Below are 7749 nucleotides of genomic sequence, written 5' to 3'. Positions count from 1 at the left end.
CATTTGAACTCTGAACAGTGAAAATCCTGGTTTCATGAAGTTCTCAGTGGAAATGGAAAACAGCTCATCCATCAGGACTCTCACATCTAGTTTGGAGAAAAACTGTTTGTGTTTTTTCCATGTGGATTCCCCTGGCCTCTGCCAATTCCTTGAAAGCTCACAGGAGTCTCAGTGGGCCTTGGTTACACCTCAGCAGAAGACAAGCCCTTATCCACCCAGTAGAATAATATTTCCTCTGGCTCTCTGCCATGCAGAAACCAGATCTTAGTGCTCGCCTCAGTTCTTTCTTTACGTCTCTCTCTCCCCATTTGTTCTGCATGCCTTTTCTCTCGTTACTCAGAGGGCTAGCTCTGCAGGTGCAGAAGGGCAGGCATAAACCTTTTCCCAGAAGCATCCATCCAGACCCATTGGTTCACTTTGCAGGAAGTGCTGCTAGAAGTGTTCCTGCACTGGGACATCCTGTGCATTTTGCCCGTGGAAGAGAGGTTGAGTTTGTCACCTGGTCGGGGCAGATTTGCTCACGCAAGCTACCAGTTTGTCCATCTCTGTTCAACTGTTAATATTCTGTAAACACTGAGGGCCTAAATCTAACAACCCACTGCTTCCCTAAGACCTTTTAAAGTCAACTTTCAAAAGCACTGTTTTATTGCTAGGCTGTATACCCCTTTGCAGAAGGAAAGCTTTAAGCCTGAATATTAAAAAAAAAAAGAAAAAAGAAAAAAAGTGTTTAAAGTTCCTTTCTGGTTTGTGAACCTATTATTAAAGCAGGATGGAAACTAGTTTGCAGTCTGCCTCTTACACAGAGCGTCCGTACTGCCAGAGTCCAAAATGAAGTCACTTTTTTGGATGAGGTGCAGACCACAGAAGACTTGGAAATGACATTTGTAATTAAAAACATTGGGCCTGGATCCTTCTGTCTTTATCGAGGTTAAATGGCCACTGAAAACAATACAAGTTGAGACTGAAGAACAACAGCAAGCCTCATGTCCTCTATTTACTCATATATTTCGCTGTTTATAGATGCTAGGAACGCTTTGTGCATTTTGTACGTTTCAACAGTAAAGTGGATGCAATTTCCTCTAACTTTGATAGGGACTGTAATAACAGTTAGTGCTCTGGGAGGCCAAGCAGAGCCACCTTCCCTTGTCCCCTTCATGCCACAGAGATCGACTCTCAGCTTTCCTATGAAGACAAATCTGTTGTTGCAGCTTTCTTTGCCTTTTTTTCAGTTTTACCTGCTGTATTTCCACTAAAGCCACGTCAACTTCATGGTTTGGAGACTTCCATTGCCTGAAAGAGCTTAGCACAAAGAAGCCTTCATCCTGCCCAAGCTATGACAGCATCAATACTAATTGCACAAGATTTTAATTCTTCAAAATTTGACATAGAATCTGTGGGTAAGATTCAGTATGGGATGCATGAGGAAAGGGGCCTGGTTGGAGCTAGACACAAAATGCAGTGATCTGAAACTGGTGGCAACCACAGACTCACCAACTCAACGTCTTGGCTGACATCTCCCACCTGAAGCTCCACAGTTGTGCAGAAGCCTCACCCCTTTCTGTTTGGGTTCTCCCTGCAGCCCCAGTAAAAGCTCTCAGCATGTATACTGCACAGGATCTGACCCTTCCACTAATACAGCTCCAGTTGCTTTCTCCCTACGTACCGTGGGGCAGACAGACCCACCATCTCCTTGTTGTGCATAACTGTTCTCCATATTCAAGGACAAAAGCCCAGACTAGAGGAGCACAACCCCACACATCAGGGCTTCACCTTATGGGTGGGTAGCTCAGCAGACAGCCAGGAGAACCAGGGGGGAGAACCTCTGTACAGGGAGATCAGAGCCCCCAGATTTCTAGATTCCAGCTGCCTGACTGCCTGATCCCAGCCTTCCTGTGGGATGGAGATGGAAAGCCGCAGGGAATTTTTGTTCTTTCTTCCTGGCAGGAATTGTCGCAGTAACAGTGAATTCTTTGAAACCACATCTTTTCAGAGGGGTGGCCTTTTCACCATAAGCCTTCTGTGCCCAAGCTGAGATTCTTTCTGATAAGGACTCCCAGATACACTGAATTTGGCATGAAGGTATTTTGTGCACTTAGCAGACCACAAGGCAGAGGAGATAAGCCAACAGCTCATTAACCCTTGTATCCCTCTCCTTCTAACAATATTCATTATATAATTTACCAACACAGTAGAAGTACTGCAGACAACTGTCAGGAAAGACTTGAGGGTCAAGTGCAGCAGGTAGGCATCCAGACCTGGAGCTGCTCAAGTAAATGGCGATAGGAAATCATCCATCAGGGTGCAGCTGTTCCTGCACAGGACTAATCTGTAATGCATCTCAGTTGAACAGCAACGTTTTGTTTTAACTCTTGTTTTTAATTCCATCCACAAATGTGATGTCACATTCCCTTCCAAGGTACTTGAGCACTGTACTTTAAGCTAGGTTACAGAATTGCAACCTGCAAACAAGAGTAAAATTGTGGGTTAAAATTTACCAGTGATTTCTGATGTAGAGAGCCCAGGAGTTGTGCAGGTGGTGCTCCCAGGGGCGCTGTGTGTTGTGAGGGGACCGCTGGGTCCCCACTTAGAGCAAACTCAGTATCTCCTGTGGGAGTGAACCAACAAACCTTGAGTAGTACGGGAGGGAGACGGGGCAGAGAGTGTCCTTGTGTCACATCAGCTGGCTGAGCACAACTAAATGAACAACTGATTTCACTAACAACAGTGCAGCAAGACGGCTACTTCTTGTTTTTGTTCTGTTTGCATGGAGACAGTATGTGTGCCTCAGTCAGGAGCACTGGGTTTTGGGCTCCCCTGTGGGTGCAGGGACGCAGGGATGCAGACAAGGAGTGCAGCTGGGACCCTGTGGTGTGCAGATTGGTAGGGACAAGCTGACAGAGGAAATCTGTATGCTATTAAGCAGCTCAGTTAATAAAATCTGAGTGTACTTGACACATTTAAAGGTTTAAATATCTCTTAAAATATTTTATTGGTAGAGTTTTAAGGCCATAGGTATATCTGTGCTGAGCCGCGGGACTGTGAGAATGTCTCGTGATGTTTTGTGCATAGAAAATATCAAGAAGGGCAAAAAGGGCAACTTTAGGTACAGGAAACGGCGAAAAAAATCCTATACATTCTGATATTTCTCAACTTTTACAATTAAGAACACACACATACACATACCCTCTGTGCAAAGTGGTTTTGTGCTGGAGAGGCTCAGGATGAAACTAGGAGCAGAACAGACTCTGCAAGCAGCAGCTCTAAGAGGACACTAAGAGGAAAACACTGTAAGTCAGGGACACGGTGAAGCGGAGGTAGAGATGCTGCAGCGTGTGCTCGAGAGAAGGGCAACGATAAGCTCAGGCGGGGGAGGCAGCAAGGTGAGGAGCTCGGAGACGTGTGCCCGGCTTCAGTGCTGCGTACCCACACTGTTCCTCCTGGGACAGACACCAAAGGTGTCACCAGCAGCTGGCGGGGGCGGCGCAGGGGAAAGAGTGTCAGACTGCTCTTTACACAGCTGGTACTGGGCAACCTAGTTCTTCTCACCGCGACCCAAGCAGTGCGCCCTGTGTTGCTGCGGGATGGGAGGTTGTTTGGCGCACAGTTGCTGGTGTCACCACCACCAAGCAGGAAGCCCAGCGAAACTGTGCAGTGAAGCACTGCTTTGGGTAAAGAACAGAGAATCCCTGATAAATTACGGCCCACATCCTACAAAAAGCACTGCCACCACGTTTGAGATGCACAATAGAAAACTGTCCTAAATGATCACTGACCTTCAAATGGAAGGGGGAAGAAAGCCAGACCAGACTTGACAATATCTTCTCTGAAGCAAAAAAACCTAAATTTAACTGGATTCTCATGGAAGATCACGTGTGCCACAAGAGGATAAATTTGGAGCATTCTCAGTTTCAGAGTGAATATTTTATATAAACACGCTAAACAGTATAGGAAAAATACAGTGCTCTGCACACCAGCAGTGCTCAGCGAGCGAGGAAACCAGGCTGGGCCAGATCTCAGCTGTAATTCCCAGTGCAACTTGTTCTTGAGTATCGGGTCTCCTGAGAGATACCTTACATAACAGGAAATTGTGGATAATCGCGGAAAATACATCAAAGACGTTTCAGATATTTCCAATGCAGCAGAAACACATGAAGCATTAGTGGGGGGAACAGAAAGAAGCGTGAATTAAGGTTGGGTTTTTTATCTTGCATGGGCTGGGAGCTGTGTGCAGGAGCAGGGCTGGCGGACCGGGCTGTGCCCAGCCTGCAGCGCGGCGCGCAGAGCGTGTGATCCCAACAGGAGAGCGCAGAGCGGGAGCAGACGTAGAGGATCAGAAGCAGTCAGGGAACATTAACTGCATACATGCATAATTATTACTACAGTGACCTGATGGAAATTCTGCCAGGGTTTCAAAGCACTGCTGCGTACCAGAAACGCGGAGAATCAGACCTTCCCTTTGTGTTTCCCTGCGCACGTTAACAAATAGAAACGACTAATAATATTATAAACAAATATCAGACCCTCGCAGCCTCTCGGGTTTCGGCAGGGATTCGTGAGAGAGAGTAGCTGGGGCTTCACAATGGTGAAGGACTGCGGTAATGCGCCGGATCACACTGACTGTTGTGTCACTGTAGCCTGTGCGGGAACAGCTATAAAAATAACAAAACACGAGAGCGAGGGAATGGCTCTGCCACAGCCGTGCTGTGTGCTCTGCGTCCATCTGTCTGTCTCCGCGCGTCTGTCTGTGCCACAGAAGGGCTGCGATCACTCAAAGGGGAAATTCAAATCCAAATTCAAAGTCGCACTTTTTCTTCCAGCGCTGCGTGATGGTGCTGGGCGCCCCACCATAGCAGAGTCGGGGGCCGTGGAGTTTTGAAACACGCTGACGTTAACGCAAGGCGATCCACCGATCCGTGGTTTTGCACCAGCCCGACTCAGTCTAAGGTCAAATCAGAAAAGTTTTCTGATGAGAGCTATAGGACTGCTCTCTGCTTTGCTGCTGACTTAGCCGGTTACCTTTGCAAGTATAGCGTAACCGGGAAAATAATCCAAAAGAAAGAAAATAAATCTTCAAATTTAGGTTAAAAACAAAAGTTATGGTAACATAAGTGTCTTTAAGTTTTGCAATAATCCTCCAGTACTTTTGCATCCCAAAAGGCTCCAGATGTGACCAGCCACTGCAAAATGGCAAGTTGTTTATCAGCATTCTGTGCTGTAAACTGGCACCTGTAATTTCACTCTCCCTTTGCATCAGCAGAAGGAAGATAACTAGAAAAACCCCACCAAGACGGGTTTCTGCGAGTTGACGTGAACATGTTTACAGCAGAATGTCCCGTCTGCCAGCCTCAAGGTGAGGTGTGCAGCATCAGATCCTTCACCTCTAGCTGCAAGCATGCAGCATGATCCGAGTGTTTCTCCCTGCTGGGTGCTGAGGGTAGCTGCATCAAGCGAAAAAGAGAAAATGCATATAAGCCAGTTGCTGATAGCACTGCTATCTAACACTTTTTTCCTCCTCTTTTTGCAAACTGCCTTTCTCAACCGGGCAAACCGTGCTCCTTTGGGGAACCTTAAAGACCACTTGGCACTGCCAGCCGGACCCTGCAGGTGCCCCAGGCGAGCACCAGGTGGTGGTGGGATGGCTGATGGGGGACTTGTCCAGGATTAGGGCCTGTGACCATGGCCCTGGTGAGCTGCTCTTCCTGCTCTGCTCTGTTCGCTACTTCACCTTGTTTGGGGGATGAATGCTTCCTCTTGCTGACTTCTTTCTTCCTTCTTCGTTGTTACAGTTGTTGAATCCCGCTGGTGATAAAAGCGATGAAATGAACCGTGCTTGGCTCAAGGGGCAAATGTATTTTCAGAAAGTCACCTCCTGATTTGTGAGAAACACCTGCCAATTAGTAGGCTTAAAAATATCACCGGAGTTATGTAAGATCTTTAAAAATTCTTCTGCTTCTTGACTCTGCAGCACTTCACCTTTCACTAGAAGTAATCAACCTTCAGTGTACTTTAAAATAAACTCAAAACCAAGCAGCCCCAAGGTAACAGGAGAAAGAAATCCCTGACTGCTCCCTTCTGTGTACAAGCGGATGTGGCGCTCAGGGGCATGGTTTAGCGGCGGATGTGGTAGCGCCAGGCTGATGGTGGGACTTGGTGACCACAAGGGTCTTTTCCAACCTCAGTGATTCCACGATTCTGTGGCTCTATGCAAAGCTGTCCATGCGGCACGCAGCCTGATCCTGCGCTAGTGAACTCGGCAGAGCGGTGGTCCCTGGCCGAGCACACCTAAGACGTCGTGCTGTCATGACCGGCCCCACCATCCTTCTCTGCTGATGTTACGCAATGTATGTGACACTATTTAGAGCTTACTGGCACGAGGATGGCAAGAGTTGAATTAATTCCAGGCATTCTGCTCTTCTAAAATGTTGGTGGGAAGACTGCATGAAGATGGCTCTTCTGGAGCAAGTTCTGGCAGCTGTCTTCCTCTGCAGCAGCTGCAGTTTTGAGGGTCAGAGAAAAATTGTTTCAGGTAACGTGGGTCCCTATTAGGAGTTACATATACATACAAGCTCCAGATAGAGAGTAAGGGTCAGGCAAACGTGTTGCTTATTGTGCTTGTGCCATAACACGCATTTTAATACAACGAGGCTCAGGCAATATAAATATCAACTCCTTCACAGTTACTGTTTAATATGTGGTGTGTTGGAAGCAGCAGAGTTTTCCGGCTTAAATTTAGAGAAGAGACTGAATGTAGTACATGGTATTTTCTTCTTCAGGAAGAAATTCAGGGCACTGAAGTTAATAAGAATTTTTCTCCTGACTTCTGTGAGATTGGGATCGGTTTTAAGGTTAGAGTTTCCACATTACCAGGAAACTAAGACGTCCCTTTCTCATTCTTCACCCTCCTACCTGGAGGTTTTGGGGACCTGCAGTGCAGGAGGACCTGTGGCTGTGCTGCAGTTACTCCAGGGAAGAACCAGTGGCTACCAACTGCTTGCTCTTTCTGGAGCCTTGCTACTGAAGTATAGGCAAATATATTTAGGCTGATTACTTCATTCTCTCATCAGAAAGATATGCGAGTAAGAATTGTTTTATATCTTGTAAAAACAGCACTGCGCTTGTACATGCATGCGTAGAACTGTTAGAGATTTTACAAGATACATGGGAATGTGCGCCTGCTTATCGGAGGAGAGGAGCGAGCCCGACATTAAAAAAAAACCCACCCTCTAGCTGAGACCTTGCCTGCCAAGTTTCAGCTGCGTATGCTCTGAAGCACATACTCCCACGTCCCGCACTGAGAGGTGAATGCACTCTTTAATTTAGAGTGAAGATTTAGGATCAAATTCTGCTTTCATTTACATCATTAAAATCCTAATGAGGCTGTAAATCAGGATAAGAATATGGTTGAGGTCGATGGGGTTGGATGGATTTAAATGACTGTAGAATTTGTCCATGTTAGGTGGAAATGCAAACCAAAGACTAGCCAAAAAAAAAAAAAAAAAAAGAGCACTGAAAGAAAGATAAATGCTGAAAGAAAAAGACTTCGCATTCGTGTTCAAATCTGAACTTCATAACAAGTATGTTATGTTGGCCAAAAATAATTTACAGAAGTCTGGAACTCAAATTTTAGTTAAAACATCCTCGATAAGGTAATTAAAAATGCACTTTTATACTGAGGTTGACGATTTTCTTTAATTAAACTGCCGCTGTATTTCCCACCTTACTGTATTTCCCAAAATATACCAGCCCAAC

The 7749-nt window shown here is 46.2% G+C and overlaps 1 long non-coding RNA gene across 1 annotated transcript; it reads left to right on the top strand.

The window, feature by feature from the left end:
• The first annotated feature begins 5221 nt into the window (after positions 1–5221).
• On the top strand, positions 5222–7507 carry LOC112530653. The gene is made up of 2 exons (XR_003072438.3): positions 5222–5685; positions 5787–7507. It is a non-coding gene; the product is annotated as an uncharacterized LOC112530653 (long non-coding RNA).
• Positions 7508–7749: the final 242 nt, after the last annotated feature.

This window comes from Gallus gallus, chromosome Z (genome assembly GCF_016699485.2).
Source record: "Gallus gallus isolate bGalGal1 chromosome Z, bGalGal1.mat.broiler.GRCg7b, whole genome shotgun sequence".
Classification (NCBI taxonomy): Eukaryota; Metazoa; Chordata; class Aves; order Galliformes; family Phasianidae; genus Gallus; species Gallus gallus.
The sequence above is the reverse complement of the archived record's forward strand: the minus strand, read 5'-3'. Positions and strand labels throughout refer to the sequence as shown.